The sequence below is a fragment of the Gouania willdenowi genome, chromosome 20, assembly GCF_900634775.1.
Source record: "Gouania willdenowi chromosome 20, fGouWil2.1, whole genome shotgun sequence".
NCBI lineage: Eukaryota > Metazoa > Chordata > Actinopteri > Blenniiformes > Gobiesocidae > Gouania > Gouania willdenowi.
Genome location: NC_041063.1, coordinates 17,147,972 through 17,167,291, shown reverse-complemented (window position 1 = coordinate 17,167,291; position 19,320 = coordinate 17,147,972). Strand labels below are relative to the sequence as shown.

At 37.8% G+C, this 19,320-nt stretch overlaps 1 protein-coding gene across 1 annotated transcript in view; it reads left to right on the top strand.

Annotated features, from left to right (window-relative positions):
* The window catches only part of klhl40b (kelch-like family member 40b), a 42,544-nt gene extending 23,548 nt beyond the window's left edge, over positions 1–18,996 (top strand). The window contains exons 4-5 of the mRNA XM_028434484.1: positions 10,840–10,850; positions 18,986–18,996. The gene's annotated coding sequence lies outside the window, so the exon portion shown is untranslated. The remainder of the gene's footprint in view (positions 1–10,839; positions 10,851–18,985) is intronic.
* Positions 18,997–19,320: the final 324 nt, after the last annotated feature.

Sequence of the window (19,320 nt, the reverse complement as noted above, 5' to 3'; positions counted from 1 at the left end):
GATATATTCATAATTTCGACTCGCTGCTGAATTGGACTGTGAGCTGGAGATCAGGTTATTTCTCTCCTTTTAATGCTGCGTAGACGTCGCCCAAGGGCAAAACACAGCAGCCTTAATCAGATCAAATACGAGTTGCAGACTGGAAGTTTTGCTCCTTTAGCGATAAGAATCTCTTCTTCTTTTGAGTTTCAAACGGACAAAGTTAGTAGCGGGTTGAATCCTAAAGGATGAGCATCAGCAAACGCAAAACACACACAACTCGGCAGAAAAAAACCCCCAATGATGAGCTGACTTTCTTTGAAATTGTAAATTTGTTTTACATCCTTGGACAGAACGAGTGCCTTGAGTCCACATTTTTTCCCGCTGAGGTTTACTGTGTCTGGCCCATCATTTATGGGCCTATAAAGCTGTTTCCAGGGATTTGAACCTTGTGATTTCAAAAGCAACATAATGATGTTTGCTATATGCGACTATAAAACGGGACCTCAAATGAGTTCCCATATGAATTCACTTTTGTCTGCACAAGCATGAGTGCTGCTTGATTTGTTATCCTAATAACACGACGTGCTAAAGCTCAATTTGAGCAAAAATATGATACATGTCAGGAAAGTGCACAGTGAATCCCTCTCTCAGCTGTTTTTTTTCTTTTTGGTTTGTAATTAATCATGGTGTCTCTCAACAAAAACATTAAAAAAAAAAAAAACTTCTGAAAATAAGCAGTACATAAGTAGCTAACTTTAGCCACACGCTTAAATCTATGTTGAATTCTATCTAAATTAACTGTAGTGGACTCAGACTCACTTTCTGTGGCTATCAACCTCCTGTTTGCGTGGTGGGCGGGGCTTAAGTGGCCTCTTATGATGCTAAAAGTTGCTGAGCTATGGGTTATGGACTACAAGTGGAAACATGCTAACTCTGCTAACTCGCTTAAATTGCTGTAAAAGCAGTTTGGCTGCTTAAGTGTCTTTCTATGCTAAAAAAAATCTAATACTCTAAATGCCGTGAGTTTAAAATTGTGGCGTGCAGTTAGCTACACAGGCAGCTAATTTACGGAGAATAAGCTAAACATGAAACTCTATAGAGAACTATATTCGTGGGGTGTTAAAGACACAATCTTAGCTTTTACTCATGGTAGAGCCTGACCAATGAGATTTTTAGGGCCGATGTTGTGGTTTTAAAAAGCCGATATCCGATGTATCTGCCGCTAACACTGGGTATATGAATGCCAATTATTATTATACCCAAAACATGATTTGAAACCAATTAAGTAAAACACAATTAAAATAAAATAAGGAACTTTAACTAGTAACACTGTCAAAATAAAGAATGTAAAGCTACTGATAAATAAAAAAGTTGTGCAAACTGTGTTTCCGGAATACAATGTAAAAAAAAAAAAAAAAACATTATAACGAACATTATGCAGTATAAACATTACTGCCAATTAAAAAGTGGTATTTTGTTAATAATGCAGAAAGAATATAATTTACATGCTGTAAAACAGTTAATACATGTCCATTAATTGGTGATCGCTAAAATCGTCGAGATTAATCGGCCGCACCAATTAATCACTATAATTGCAATTTAAACTTAGTCAGAAATAAAAAAGTTCACAAGGCGACGACCTCCGACATGGCAGTGTGAAGAAGAGAATGAATGTTTGGGGTCACTGTGGCAAGTTGGTGTTTCACTTCAAGTGGTAATCGTTTTTACTAATGACTTCTGTTAGGCTTCCCTGTGTTTGGCAAAAATGAAATGAAAACAACAACAGCTTCATGTTTTCCACATGATTGTCGATAACCAATCTATAACCAAAAATCACGATACAGAACCACAAACTCAAAATGTACTTGTTCACACAAGCGTACACTAACGGTCAAAGGTTTTAGAACAACACACTTTTTCCAGTTTTTTACTGAACATTATTCAGTTTATTGTGTCGTAGCACTCTGGAATGAAAGCACAGAACAAATAAGCAATTTCAGTTGAAAAAGAAATCATGGAATCAATTTACAGACCAAAATGTATTATAAACTTTTGACTCATCAAAGTAAGGTTGTAAGTAACCAAGAAAGGTTGGAACACCTGTAGGAATTGGTAGCACCAGCGTTCAAGGCTGATTCAACCTTCATTGCTGCAGAACAGCTTTAAATTGTTGCCACTTCGTATTCCCTGAAAAAAGCCTATGTGTATAATTCTCAAATGTGCGTTATTTTTCTGTTTTGGGCAACTAAACCTTTTTTTTTTAACCTCTGGCTGTTCAGTACTTACCATTGTACCATTTCAAGCTATTCATTGGACTTGCACGACTTGAATAGCAATAAATAACTGAAAAAATGAGGGTTTTCTCATACTCATTCCAGTCACACAGTCTAGCGCTAGGTGTTTCCATACAGACAGACCTGCTCATACTGTATGATGTTTTTCTGCAGTCAGTGCCTTCTCCTCGCCCTTCTCTCTCTTTTCTGTTTCAGGTGTCTTGACAATTTCTGATCTGTGGTTCAAGGCTCAACTTGTCTGGGACACTCTGATGTTCTCTCTCTCTATCCTAGGGCTGCTCAATTAATCGAAATTCGATTTCGATTATTACACCCAACGGTGACAAAAATAAAATTCGAAAAACCAATTATTCAACAATGTTTGCTAAATAAAACAAACCCACTATTTCGGACATCTACAAATAATAAAGCTTGGCACACACGTTATTAATACTAACTTTGAGTTGTTTAATCCAGGCACATGCAAGCTCCTCCCCTCCGCCCCGCTCCTCTCAAAGCCAAAGCTAGCCTGCAGGCTAACACAAGGAAAGTTGTTGCTAGTAGTCTTAAAACATGGCAGGAGAAACGCAGCAAAAACACTTGGTAAACAAGTGGCAAGTCAAATTGTCTTATATAGGAACACTTTGGGTTTGATGATGAAGACTTAGAGCAAAGACACATCACGTGCAAGAAGTGTTTTGTTTTGTGCAAAGGTGAACACACTTGATTTTAGTGTTTGAAGGATTCTATTTACGCTTAAAGTATATTTTTTATGCTTGTTTTGTACGAAAAATAAATAACATTTTGGTTGACAAATAATCGTTTGAATAATCGTGATTTCAATTATGACTAAAATAATCGTGGTTAATATTTTTTCTATAATCGAGCAGCCCTAGTCTATCCTGTTCTGTTCTCTTCTTTCTGTCCACTAACCACAACCAGTCGAAGCAGATGGCTGCCGCCTCTGAGCCTGGTTCTGCTGGAGATTTCAAGATGACTGTTGTTGTAATTTGCCCTATATAAATAAAGTTTATTTGAAGTGAATTGAAGCGCGGAGATAAGCGTTTCAGATCAGCAAAACATTTTGGTTTCAAAGACCACTTAATCCAGTCCCTCCGGAGTAAATCTCCCCAGTGTGCCAAAAACAAAGCCTTTCCGTCACATTTCGTTCTACAGTTGATAAACAAATTGAACGGGCGTACTAAATTGAGGAACTTATCTGACTCCTTAAACCTCTGGCTGTGAGTAGCTCCAACCCTCCCCTCGTTTCTCTGGAAAATGTCAAACTCAGAGCTTGTTTGTCGTCATTAGAGGAAGAGCCACCTTTAACCAGCCTCTCAGTCAGATGTCTCCCAATACATTATTCATATGTGGCCTGACCCGTGACAAACACACTGTTGGGGGATTAGTGGCACATCCGACAAGCGGTGTCATTTAAACCAGCTTCAATCAAAGCTGTGTACAGTGGGATGGTTTATGTGGGCATTGGATGGCTCTCAGTGGGAATCTCGCTCAAGGTTGATGCTATTCACACCAATAAAAGAACTGTTCACTTTAATGTGAATTACCTACACAGTACACCCAGAGCATAACTTAGACGACTAGTGATATTGTTACACTTCAGTGAGACGCCTGGATCAGAAGAGCAGGCAAAAAAAATGGTCTTTCTAGTCAAATATTTACTTTTCTAATTGTGATTTAGATTTTTTTCTTTTTTTTAGCTGTGCTCATCTTAAGAGGAGGAACAGATATCTCCCTTAACATGTTGGTTAATATGAACCATCAGACAGGTTATTTTGGGCCAGTGAGCGCGAACTACTTTCACACTAATTAACACCATATTTTATACATAAATGTTTAATTGCTGCACTTTCCAGAGCTGGAAATTGCAGTCAGTCCATATTCCTCTTGTGTCTGCCATTTATTTATTATATATTGACCTTTGACCCTATCTCACAATGTCGATTTGCTCTATACAATATACAATCCAACATAACATTAGTACAAATGAGTTTTATGTGCATTATTTTCCAATCTTGTTCGAAATAATGGTATTTGTCTATTAGAATTTATAAAAAAAACCAATACTTTTTATGTAATGTTATTTGTTTTAAAATAACTATATTTGCTGTACGTTACCATTGATGTCTGAACGTGAAATCAACGTCAGGTACTTAAAAAGTCTGTTCGCGGCGTATCCATAGAAACAACCACTAATTTCCTGCATACCAAGAACACAAAAAACTTAACTAGTGTAAGGAAGTGTTCTTTAATCAAAATAAACCACACACCATGCACCTGAAATGTAATTCCGATTTGCCCACGCTTTGATTCATGAGCGAGAGACTAAAACGACATCTTCCTTTGTCTGCTGTGTTGTTTGCCGACGAGTGAACAGAGCGAGCCATTAGTAGGGGCACGATGTCAGAGCAAAGCACAGTCATGGAGGCATCAATAGTGCGAGGAAGGGCAAGCTGTGTTCAGGTTGGAGGGAGTCTCAGAGGGAAAAGCTACAAGGTGGGTTAAAGCTTTCTCTGCTTGCCTCTACACAGCCAGGCTGAACTCAGTGTCCTAGTACATCTCATTCTATGATCTTTCAAAATGAAACATTGGACTAAAGTGGCTCACTGTTAAAAATATTACCAACACTACTCATTATTGTGTAGTGTAATTCCAAAGGTATTGTCTTTAACTATTGTCACAAAGTCACACTGACGTAGAGGCTTTCACAGGTGTTAGTATTTGGATTTCAAGCCAAGGTGTATCACATTTAAGTTTTGTAACACACCCTGAAGTGCTTTTTTAAAAAAAAAAAAAAACTAAAAAAAAACACAGACGCAAAACAACCAGTTCATCTCCAAACTGCAGATCTCCCTACTGTAAATTTCAATTGAAAATGAATTAGTCAAGATCCACATATCTTGTATTGTTCACATTTATTTAAAGCTGCTGAACAAGAACCTTTTTAATTAGATAATATACCTATAGTATATAATGAGCCTATAGTATAGGCCTCATAAGTTGAAGATCATTTGCTCGCAAAAACGATTTAAAACGCTGAAATTGGCACTCTAAAGTTTGTTTTCATCTCCACCATTAACACTTTTTTGCTTGTTGACACTTTTGGACATTGCATTGTGGGATATGGAGTCCCTGAAACGGATGCATAGAAGTGGTTTTCCTGTGATTTCTTGTATTTATTTGCCAGACAAGGAGGACAGTGATTGGCTGAACACCATCTAGTTTGTTCCCAGCATTAGGTGAAAAAAAAAAAAAAAAAAAACACTTCTATGCATCCGTCTCCACGACTCCACATCCCACAATGCAATGCACTAAACTTTTCAGACAATGTCAAAAACAGTGGACCTCAAAACAAACTTTTGAGCTCCAATTTTTACCTTTTACACATTTTTTCAAGCAAATTATGTTCAATTTATTGATCTATGAGGCCTACACTATGACTTTATTGATAAATGACAAAATAAAATTGTGTCCATCAGCTTTAAAACTCAGTCCTGAGGAAAACCAAATATGATCTAATTGCAAAGCTCTTTACCCACTGAGGCAAAGAGAGTGCTAGTGAAAAACGTGAACCTTAAAGTCCATGTAAAGCAGAAATAACTTTGTTATGAGTTTGTCTCACCACAAAAACGTGTCATTGACCACTGAACCAAATTTGAAAGATGAAAAAAATCACTAAGTATATAAAATCATAGAGGTGTCCCGATCCGATATTGATATCGGATTTCAGTCCGATATCAGCCAGAAAACGAATATCACATTTTATGGGACTGCATCTAAAATCTCAGATATATATTATATCATGTTTATTCAATTGTAGAAAACTGTAGATATCATGTTGAAGGTTAAAATGTATGTAACCAATTGGTTAATAATAAATGGGTCTCATACCTACTGTTGCTGACTATTGTTCTCTGTTTGAGTAACATCACTTGATCAAGCCTTTTCTAACATTCCACACTATAAAATAAGGAATAAGTATGTACAATTTGTGTTGATATCGCATCGGTTCGATTTCGGTATCGGCCAATACCCGATTCTGCAATATCGGGATCGTATCGGAAGTGAAAAAGGTTTATCGGGACATCCCTATAAAATTAGGTCTCAAAAGCACTTCTCTCTGCACTGAAATGCTGGGGGCGTGTCAGTTAGAGGCCCTGGAACCATGCCAACGTGCGGGAAGGGCCCCGCCTCCTTACTGTGTCTATGGGAGAGAGCAGTGTGAAAGAGGCTCCAGCGTTGATGGTGCTTCCAAAAGTGCTCGGATCGGGCCAAACCAGGTGTCAGCAGAAATGTCTGCTCCGCCCGAGTCCGGATATTTGTATCGCTCTCGGGTAGAGTCAGAACTGTGCCCGCTAGAGGCAAAACACACAATCATGGTGCAAAAAAAGTTTCATGGAACATTCATGGCAAACGTAGCACCAATATGTGGTTTGTTTTCAGCTAGGGGCCGAATTGTGCCCGCTGGAGGCCGCGGAAGTGTGATGCGCTTCAGCAGCAGGGTCGGGTTTATGCCAATGATGGCGCTGTTACGGAATGCGGCCATGATTTCTGACCCGCCCATTAAACCCTGAACACAGAAATTTGGAATACATATATGACGTATTTAATGTGTTTAGAAGAAAATGTCAGAATTTGCTTTACACGGTCTTTAACCTTCACCTGCTGCAGCAAAGAGCCGACTCAGCACTCCTCCTCACAGCAGGGTCTCGTGTTGAGGAGCTTGATGTGACTGACACCCAGAGGAAGCCGAGTGGGCACCGAGTCAGTACTCGTTGCACTCACTAACTAGGAGTTGTTAGAAGAGCCGTCCCTAATCCTACACACGCACACACATACATTGAGATCATACATGATCACAGGCCCCTGAGTTGTCAGAGCAGAGTATGACAGGCCTGATGAGAAACTCTCTGCCAGGGGCCACAGCAGCAAGTCTGGGCAGCGCCGAATTGCTTTTAGGTGGCAGGAAAATGGATCTGCTCACGTGTAAAAACAACCAAACAGAAGTAGACAAGGGCATGTCACTTGTGCCAGAGTCCAATCAGACAGCCATTAAGAAGTCATCAGGGTAATAAGTGACACTGTCCTCTGTGCTCAGCAGACCGTCTCCTACTGCTGACGCCAAATGACTAGTTTAGATCCTGGGGATGCTCAGGATCTAAACTAGATCAGTGCAGGACTGAGAATATAAGAAGATGATAGAGGATCATTTCATTTTAAAAAAACAGCAAAAGTTTTACAAAAAAAAGAAAATATTTAACAATCAAACACAACCACCGAGACGAGATTCATATAAAATACGGAATTAAACACAATTCAACACAAAATTCAGTAACAACAAAGCACGAAAGGAAGCAAAATGTACGACAAAATACACGAGTCGATCTACCTCCAATAGAGCTATTAAATGTAGAGCTTGACCAATATGGGATTTTCAAAAGCCGATGCAGATACCGATTTTTAAAAAAAGATTTCAGTCGATGGCCGATATCTAAAGCCGATATTTGAGGCCGATTTCCTTTTTTTTTTTTAACGCACATTGATTATGAAAAACAATTGAAACACTCATATGATATAAATGTATATATTAGAAATTAAATTAAATACACCAATAGAACTCTTTAAATACACCCGTACACAACCAAGTAAAACAAAAATCCTCATCCTTTTAAGGATATAATAGGATAAGGATTTTTGATCAGGCACTATTATATTATATCCTTATCTTATTATATCGGCTTTTTATTTGTAAGCCTGGCTTCTACCTCTCCCATGCACATGCCAATATAATTTTTTGTTGTATATTCATACATTCGAATGGATATTTTTTATGTTCTTTCTTTTTTCCTTTAATGGCTATTCTAAAGTGCTAAAATAAATAAAGAAAGATTGAAAAAAGTCCATATACCGGCCAGATATAGCGGTCAACCTCTAATTAAATGACATCGAGATGTCGGCACAACATGGATTATATTGAAATTGGCATAAGGTGGTTTACATACAATAAAAATAAAATACAGTTAAAGGGAAAATGGAGTGTTGGGGATATTTATAAGCCCGTCTGTCACTGCAATGAGCTCAGTTCTCTATCAATCCATTCATGACTCATGAGTCTAGTACAGGACTTCTCAACTGTCTGCACTCCTTCCTCTCCTCTGTAAATCCAATCAGCACTGTGACCCAGCTCTGACCTTGAGTTAGACAAACACACAGTGGTGGATGCACAGCACAGTGATGCACATGCCTGCACTCCTCTGCATTACAGTATCCCTCCATACACTCGTGCATTTGTGGCAACGACTAAAAGAGTAAATACAGCATACGTGACGACTGAGGAGATGTGAATTGGCCTGAACTCATGATCCTGTTATGGAACACGTTGCATGGAAATGGCCAGATTGGTAATAGCATAAGTGGCATGGTGTGTCTTTTTAAGAAGCCCTGTGGTGGTCATTGCGGCACTATGATAAAAATGCTAATAAAATCAATATTTGATGACTACAGAGGGAGGCTCAGCGACGGGTGGCAGAACATTTCACTGCAGAGGTCAAACGCAACACGGTCACATTTAAGTAGCTCCTGTGAGGTCGTGTTTATCAGATAAATTGGGTGTTAATGCAGCCTGCAGCACCGAGACATTTTAGTTTGATGCCAATAAAAGGAAAAGAAGGCAATCACGAACATTCAAATTAAAAAGATTTCAGGGAAACACTGCAAGAATATTTGTAGAAATGCTAACAAATGGGGGTGTCTCGATACAACTTTTTCACTTCTGATATGATAACAATATTACAACCTTGAATATTGGCCGATACTGATATTGATCCGATACGATATCAACACAGATCATAGGCCTGGGACGATAGCACAATTTGTTGGACGAATTATTTGACGATAAATAATATCGTCAACATTTTTTCTTAGACAAAATCAACCCTTTCAAATCTAATACATTTTTATTTCTCATGAGTATTTATTGCAATTGGAATGTCAAGAACTTTTAAATATCCTAAATAGGAGTGAGTATTGGCAAGGATGTTGCAATACGATACATGCCGAAAAAGGAGACGAGAGAAGCAGTTTGCTTATCAAAGTCCCATCCCCTGTTTTGAACACAGAAAATTTACATCAAAGCTTGTCTCTCTGGTCAAACATTCTTAGGTTGTTCTGAACTCAATTTCATTTTTTTTGTCCTTTTTTGTGTAGGATTTATTCTCATCTGTAGTCAGTGTTGTCTTTTTTTATTCCTCCTCCTCTCTATCGTTGTTCATGTCGGCCTTGTTCCCTGCGGATTTCATTCCCAGACGTTGTTTGCGTTCCTCCAGTTCAAAAGAAAAGTTCATCTTCTTTCGAAGTACCTTAATATCTTCAGAAAGTTTTCTTAGCATACGAAGGATTAGAAAGGCACATACCCCCATCATTAGCAGGCCAATGATCATGATCCCAAACAGGTAGAGGCCCTCCACGTCTTCCACTGAGAGGATTGAGAGGCACAGCATTTGGGTTTTTCCCTTTCCATCTTGTTTTGTCTCTACATCAAGGTTATTCCAGCTGTTGATAGCTGTATTGACAGTATACGTAGAAACTTATTTTGTAGTGTGGAATGTTAGAAAAGGCTTGATCAAGTGATATTCCTCAAACTTAAAATAAATAAGAATGAAGACCTTAAAAAATACCTCAATAATTCCAATAAAAAATTATGTATATTATATTGGAGATTTTAGATGCAGGCCGATATAATCCAATACTCGTTTTCTTTTATTTTTTTTGCTCTTATTGGATCAATATCTAATATCATTATTGGATCAGGACATCCTTATTAACAAATATTGAAAAGTGTTAGACAGTTGGTTTAATATTAGAACTGAGTGGCTTATGCATCTACCGGATTGGCTCCTGTTAAAGAGATCCAGGAAAAAGAAAAAGTGGTTTGATTTAAACACGATGACCTTTTTAGAGATTTGATGAGGTTCACGTTGATGATAAAAGATGATCAGTATTCATTTATCAAACACAATCACAAAAGAGTTATCACATTTTGTTGTTTTAAGTGCAGGTGAAAAAGAAGTATGTAATCAAGATAATATTTGCAGCCATATTTAAAAATCTAATGAGAAAATGTCAAAATTAGATCTTGATTACATAACTCACTAACAGGATCTAACTGAATACATAAAAGCTTCTCGCTATTCCGCAGCAGTTAATAAAGACAATATTATCAGCTCTAATCCCCGACATCTAATCTCCCTTTCACACTGAATCACAGGTTCTAATCCAAGTTGGAATTTGCCCCAGCCTCACCCTGCTGCGGCTCCTCCAGCTCCCTGCTTTAGATTATAATGAATTTCCATCTATATGGTAATACAACCACAGGTGACACTCCAACCTACAGCTGATATGGGTTTACCCGAGTGTGAAATTGGGACGCAAACAAAAAAATGACGATGGTAACAGAACGAGAGCGGCACCTCGGTAAAAGCAGCCTGAGCAAAGCTGACTTAGAGTTCATAAATCCTTTCTATGAAGAGGACAAAGGTGTGTTTAATCATTGTGTCTGACTCAGGATGTGTGCATGTGCCCAATTAGACGTGATGCTGAAAGAATACAGATCAAGCACCGGTCATCTGACGTGGTTGGATAATCAAAACGGCCGCCCTGCAGGTGGACGTATACGGAGGTTGTGATGAGTCCTGTGTCAGGACCAGTGAGCTGGGAAAGAATCGCTGAGTCAGGAAGCCTGTCATACTGGCATCTCTTCCTCGTGCACGTGGAATAATGCTAAACACACTGTTCCCTTTCGTCTGAATCGCACCCACACATGCACAGCGGGGTGCGCACACACACCGTCCTGCTTTGTGCATTTATCAGAAAACAGAATGTGATAGAAACTAGGGCTGGGTGATATGGCCAAAACTATTCTATATCTATATTTTCTCTCAAAATGGCGATGTATACGATATAAATCGCGATCATTTTACTTAAAATAAGTCTGACCAGAAAAACAATTCTGGGTTAAATTTTGCTGATGTGAAATGCCACACAGGCTAAAATAACATCACGGTGTTGGTAATAAAATAATTTTAAAAAAACTTGGGCAACTAGCGACCCCAAAAGTAAATGCACAAAATGACAGCAAAAAATATACAAAATTACTACATAAATGTGAATTAACAGAGAAATACACAAAAGAACAACACAAATACACAAAATATACAAAAGGAGAAAAAATGCACAAAGGGACAAAAACAAAAAATACATTAAAGAACAACAAAATCAATAAACTACAAAAACGTACAAACAGAGAAATACAAAAAAAGGACACAAGAGAAAAAATGCACAATGAGACAAGATAAAAACATAAAAAAAACAAAAATAAATAAAAGGATAACAAAAGGAGAAAAACAAAACAAAACACTGGGACAACAAAAATCCAAGAACATACATACCAAAAGATACACAAAACGACTCAGAAAGACATCTAATATTACTGAAAAATACACAATAGCACAACAAAATACACAAACGCAGCAAAAAAAAGAAAATAAAAATACACAACGGGACTGGAAAATTTATTAACAAACGGCTGCACAATATTTTTGCTTTTTCTCCGCTAAGGGACAGCATGTGTGAGTGAGTTCTGTAGTGTGGCATGTTTAAGGGAAGGTCTGTGTTAGAAATCCATTTAACTGTGCTTTTCATGCTGGTCTGAGAAGTTGTAAAAGCAGCGACTCCGAAAACGAGTATTTTAATACAAAATAAGCTATGAAAATACGTTACAGTGTATATATATATATATATATATATATATATATGCAATATTGCAATTTTCTATATCACCAAAATAAAATAAAAACTTAATATATCTTGAATCTCGATATATTGCCCAGCTCTAATAGAAAGTACCAGTGGCAAAACAAAAGTTCTAGTAGATCAAAACCCAGTTTTGCCTCCAACAATGTGCAGCAGTGCACTGTACAAAGAGAGAAGGATGTATCTATCTTCAAAGCAATCAGCATGAAACTCTGTGTGGTGCAGCACTGAGCAGGTGCAGACGTAGCCGTGGGCTTTTTCACCGGCTGAGACAGTGATACTCATTATCCTTTTCATAGCATGACACAAAGACGGAAGTCGCTAACACAAGAGCTGCTTATCAGAGACGTGAGACGTGACGTCCGTCTGCTGTGGAGAAGGTTAGAAAGAGGACCGGCAGCGTCTTTCTGTAGGTGCAACAAATGAGTAGATGACACAGAAACATTTGACATAAGTTGTGTTATTAAGCCATGACAAACCCAAGAAGAATAAGCTAATTGGTATGCACATTTTGAGCATTTTAAAGTAGATTTTGTGTCCAACTGTAGCATAGATCAGTGTTTCTCAGATGGGGGTACGCAATGGCACTACAGGGGGTACCAGAGAGAGAGAGAGAGAGAGAGAGAGAGAGAGAGAGAGAGGAAAATAACAAAGAAAGTGTCAGTCTTGGTTAGGGATGTCACGATACAACTTTTTCACTTCAGATTTGATACCGATATTGCATCCTTGAGTATTGGCCAATACCGATATCGATCCGATATGATATCAGCACGAATCGTACATACTTTTATTACTTATTTTGTAGTGTGGAATGTTAGAAAAAGCTTGAGCAACTGATGTTACTCAAACAAAGAACAATAGTTAGCAATTAAAGTTCACTTCAGTTATTTTTTACTGTCAGTATATGGTGGGAACAACTGAGATTTTTGTGCATTGTCACTAACTCAGGGTGTTTTATCCTTAATGTTCTCACTTACAGTTGTTACAATGCCGTCATTATGTTGTCATGGTTACTTTGAGACTTCTACACAGTAGCTTCAGTGAAAAGAAACTTGTTGCACTTTATTTTATGATGGCAGTGTGTGACACTGAATTTTCTTTTTTTCAGTGAAAATGTGCAAAAACACCAATAATAAATAATAAATAGGATGTTGTGAAGCAACTAGTTTTGACTCAATTTGTCCTCTGAATGATCAATATCTTCTGATAAACATATACAGCAACTTGATTTTTCATCTCTACGTTTCATTTTGATATTAACTGGGTAGAATATTGCGGTAATATTGTATCGACCCAAGTATCGTGATACGTATCGTATTGCAACATCTTTGCCAATACTCACCCCTATTTATCGGATCTCTTAACGGAAATTTTAGATGCAGCTCGATAAAATCTGATATTCCTTTTCTGGCTGATATCGGACCGATATCTGACATCAATATCGGATCGGGACACCCCTAGTCTTGGTTCAACACCTGGCGGGGAATGTCTGGATAGGATCAAAACTATAGCAATACATCTATTCAGGAGCCATTGAATCAGCATTTTTCAACCTTGGGATTGGGACCCGATGTGGGGTCACCTGGAGTTTAAACAGGGTCGCCTGAAATTTCTGAACAACTGAAATAAATTAAATAAAAAAAAAATTAAAACAACACACAATCATAAACAACTGTATATCTATACTTTCATTTTGTGACTATAGTTCAACTAAAATGCAGTAAATTAAAAAAATATCTCTGCAGAAATTCTTGATATCAAAATGGGGTCAAGATCCAAAAAAGGTTGGGAACCACTGCACTAAATAGTGTTTCATTCCATTTATTTACAAAATGACAGTCGCTATCACTAGCTCATTCCATCATTATGCTTTATAGCAGTTTTTAAATAGTTTTCTAAGCAAAATGTTGCAGTCGGACAAAGGGGGTACCACTGGCATAGATCAACTGCTATAAATTATGACGTCACTCCTGCATCAAATTCAAACATGAATCTGTGTTTACGAAGCAAACGACGGACAAACATCTGTGATGACCATCCACTCTAATCTTTTTGGCTTGACAAGTCTTTGAAAAAAGGCATGAAAACTCCTTTAGATCTGCTTTAGTGCTCTCTCACTCCCTAACTCACTCACTCTCTGGCCTGAATTCAGCTAAAAGCAATAAGAAGCCTTTGGATGCTCCACCATCTCCTGTCCCCGTCTCCACCTCCTCTTTTCTTTTTAGAAAAGCTCACATAATATCTTCAATCGTCTGACAATGAAAGGATAATAGAAATCCTCATATCAAGCTTTACAGAAGGAAAAAGACTGTTTAAACTCTTTGATAATAGAGTTCAAAGTCGTTTTTTTTTTTTTTAAAGAGCCCCAGGAAAGATCAGACTAACAGTTTTTTCACAGATACTTACAGAAGCACTAATGCTCGGGCTGCTTGGAAACAAGTGCTGGATCTTTTCAAAGAGTACAAAAACCTTGATGTCTCTGCAACAGGCGTGAACCAACAGAAAAAAGACGAGTCTTATATAAGCCCTGGAAGTTTGACCTTGCTGTCTACATGGCCGGGTTCGCTGCTTTTACTCTCAGGGGCATAAATTAGCCGCACCTTCAGTACAGCAGGGGTTTCCATGAGAGCGGGCTTCATTCCACAGGCCCAGGAGTCTCTGCCACTGCTTGTTTCCTGGTCTGGGGAATGGCTGCACTTGTCACAAAGACTGAAAACATTATCCTCGCTCGGCTCCCAGAGGCAGCCTCAAAATCTGGGGGGGGGGGGGGGGCTTACAGTGGAGACCACAACTAAAGTGCAGCAGTCAATCAAAGCAGTACACTGGAATATACAAGATACTGGTTAGGGATTCCAACTTAGCTGGGAAAAACCAGGGAGCTTTCTATGTGTCGTTTGACAGGAGCCAAATCAAGCACACCAAAGCCTGCACTTTGGTCCGTAGGCGGATTTTCTTTCCGTTTTCATACACTATGTTATTAAAAATGTCGACAAAAACATGAATCATCATGTAAATCACTAGAAACTTTAATTCCAGGTATCACAGTCCCTCCAAATTAAAAAAATATAGATTTGAATAACACTTCCTAAAATATTCAGGGACTTAACATTTCTCTCTGCTCGTTTTTACACAACTGCTTTAAATTTTTATCGCAAATTGTATGCTGGAAGTTGAACTCTGTTTTTTTTTTCGGTTGTTTTTTTTTTTTTTCTCCAAATCCTGCATTTCCCCCCAAATATTTTTTCAATTCACGTATACAACTTTGACAAAAAAAATTGTTCACAATTTCTATGATTCATGAAGTATGAGATCCAGGAGTTACCTATATCAAATGGATGACTTCATGGTTTACAACTAGTGAATAATCTAAGTGAATCTCACACATTTTTATAGGCAAAAATCATAGCTTGGGTACAAAAAAATAAAACAAAAAAAAAAACCATTATTTTTGTGCTTTGGCCAATTTGAGATGAAACTATGTTGTATATGGCCCCCTGTAGGGGTGTTGAAAAAAATTGATAATACGTCGCGCGATTCTCGGATCGATTCTAAATGCATCCATAACGATTTTTTGTTATTTTAAAAAAACAAAATGTATTTATTTTAACCTTTATTTAACCAGGAAAGTATTTTCCACTGCAGGAAACATTGTAACTGCACAAAAAAGTGCACTGACACCTGGGCATGTTGACCAGCTTGTGTTTTTTCAATAAAATCTAAAATTTATGCATTTATTTGTTATTCTAGGCATATACCTCAGTTAAGTTGCACTAAAGTCAAAGTTGGTTTAAAAGCCACAGGCAGATTGTATGTTATTTCTTTATTCTAAGTTGTTGGCACATGGCATGTTAAAGCCAATGTTTTGAGTGTAAAATATGCCAATAAAATATATTTCATACATAATGTTCTCATGTAGGTGTACACATTTACAGATTAGTTGTTTCTTAAGTCATATACATTAAAAAAAAATCACAATAATCACCTTATACTTTAATATCGGGATATAACGTATCGTATTGTGACCTATGTATCAGGATAAGAATTGTATCGCCAGATGCCAGGCAATACACACTCCTATCCCCCTGAATTAAAAAGAGTTTGACACCCCTGTTGTACAGTAATGAGCACTTACATAAGATAAAATGAACTGGTGATCTGACCTTCCAAAATAAAATACCTGGTACTGGCTCCATTGCCACATCAAAAAATAAAGATTAGCATTGATATAGATCAGTGGTTTCCCCCTTTTTTCTCCTGTGTATCGCCTTGTCAAATCCTGCGTACCCCCTCTTCATATCATAAGTACCCCTTCCATAATTCCATATGCTGTCTCTCATTAGTGTATCAGCAAGTTCTCATAAACTCTTTCCTGTCTTAACATTGGTTCTGTTTTAAACTTAATCCATAAACCCAAAATAACATTTTTAAAAAAAAAACAACAACAGAGAAACAATGTAATATTCATGTGATTACTTTAATTAGTAAGTAAATACTGTCAGAAGTGTGATTAAATGGCTTCTACAGTATAAATTAATCCTGTTTCAATAAATTACAGTATTTTATTGAGCAATTACATTGTTAGTTTGTGGTAAATCGGTCCAAAAAATAGCCAAATAAGAAAGTAGGAATGTTTTGTTATTATTGATCATTTAATTGAGAACTGTCTCCAAATAACCACTGCAATGTGCTTCTTTGGGAATCACTGATATGGATGAGGGGTGTAGATTGGTTTTTGGTCTTTTATATCGTATGTAACACATTTTTTTCATATTTTTGGTTCTTCATAATGCTTTGTTTGTGGCTTTAAGCCATTTTTGTGATCTTTTATCTATATATTTAATTTTAAGTCCCAGGAGTACAAACATCACGGGGGAAGTAGAATTTTTATGCACGGCCCTAAAATCTCTCTGTGGTCATTTTTGACTATCTTGTTTCATCATGTTTTTATTTCTTTACAATTATTATAATTTTTAACACTTAGTGTTGGTCCCTCTCATTGAGTTTGTTTATAATATTTGGCCTGCCTCTCTCTATCATTATAGGCAGTTTAAACATTAGGCTGTAATGATTTCTCATTTAGTAATCCATCTATGAATGAGTGCGTTTATAGGATATTACATTGAAACTATTGATTAATAACCAAATTAGCTGGAACTAATCTAATTTGGATTCAGGAGGCTAATTGCTTAAATAATGTGTTGCATCCTTATCACAACAGCTCCAAGACACTCCATCAATGACAAAATAGAAAAGATAACAAAAAAAAAAAAATACAACCTCCCCACCAGCAGCCACCCAGCGAGCACCAGGGCTATAACCCTCCTGACCTGACCCAGATATTAACCCAAGTCCAGATGTGAACACGCACTGGGATTACTCCACCACTGCATCAAGCTCCACATGCTTTCCTAATGAGGCATCCTAACATGACCCCTGAGATAGAGCCGACTGTCTGCCTCAGTATTCCCATAACTCTGCCTCACTCATCCTCCTGCTTTGCTAATGTGAGAAAGGAGGGATGAAAAAACCAAACGTATCCAAGGAGACAAGGGGATTAGGGCTGGGCGATATATTTCTATTTTCGCGATATAAAAATTACAATATCGCCTATAAATATATATATGTCTACAAGCATGAAATTTGGCATACTTTCTGTTTTTGACCTGCTAAATTCAAATCTGGTGGGAGCTAGAACCAATTCTTTATAGAAGTCCCGCCCCTCCTATAAAAGCTGAGTGGAGGGAGAAGGGTTTCCTCCAATCACAGCCCTCGGTGAGCATTGATTGACAGCCTCACTAAGGAAGTCTCATGCTGCGTGTGTTCCTGCGGTGATGTTTTTGACTCTGTGCTTCTATGAAGAGCAGGTTCTGCACTAATCAGAGGGTTCATCAAGCTATGTGTGTATTTACAGACACGTCTATGCGATGTGTGTATTCCCGTCTGTCTCTGCGTGTGCGCGGAGACAGACGGGAACAATTTGGTTAATTGTTCAGCCCTACATGTTAGCCAGGGGGAATGAATCAGAAGTTTTCTCCAAGCAACGGGGAGACACAGTTTAAATAAAGTTAGGGCTGCACAATTAATCTAGTTAATCTGGTTGCCACGATTAAATTAACCAAATCGTCTGCACTAGGGATCGACCATATGGATTTTCTAGGGTCGATGCCGATACAGATTTTTTTCCATCAGTCTTAGCCGATGACCGATACGGACTGCCAATTTTCTTGAGCCGGTAGTACTCTTGCTCCTTCAATTTACAACATAAAAATTGTACAATGATGATAACAAATGGTACGAGTCTCAATTACAATAAAGGAACATTTATTGAAATTAACAAAGGTGAGGTAGAACGGCACCAAGGAAAAAATATTTAACAAATAATAAAAACAGGTGATGTAGAACAAGAACAAGTAAAAAAAAAATTCTGCTCTCTGTAAATAATGCGGATCGGTGAACACAGCAGCCCACGTCGGCCAATGCCGATACACGTTAAAAAAAACCGCAAAAATTGGCCGATAATATTGGCCGGTTGATGTATCGGTCTATCACTACTCTGCACTCTGTAATAGTGTTTTTATTTAGTTAGTCTTTAAATTATTGGGTTCCATCCATTCTCTCACCCACTGGTTCATGTTATTATTCAGGGTGCGGGGTCTGCTGGTGCCTATTCTAAATTTGTTGGTTCGTTTTAAGTTTCTTGATAATTGTAATTCCATTTTAAAGCTTAACATTGCAATGTAAACTGTACATATTGTTTGTTTAAAAGTAGTGCAATAATAGCACAGATTTTTCCCTAATATGATAAATAATTGTGATTATCATTTTGGCCATAATCGTGCAGCCCTAAAAAAAAATTAAAAAAAAAGTGGAATAAAAAGAAAAAAACACAATTAGACAAGAAAACACTAAGGATTGACTTAAAAAGAGTCTTGTCAGTGTCTCCCTCCCACCAGGTAAAGTTAGGAGGCTAAACACAGACTTGTCCAGTCCTGGCTGTCCGGAGGCACTTCTTTCCCTCATCTTGTCTACATCTGCTCCAGTCACGACCTGAGTCTTTTTTAGCAGAAGAATTTAACTCCTTCTTTGCGTCAGTCTTTGCTGTTATGGCCCCTTCATGCTTTCTTTCACCTGCTTCAACAGACGTACATCCAACTTGTGCCAGGTTTCTAACTTACAAACTTCAGCTCCAAAGACGCTCATGACATCCAGCAGGTCTCAATCAAGCTCAGGACAC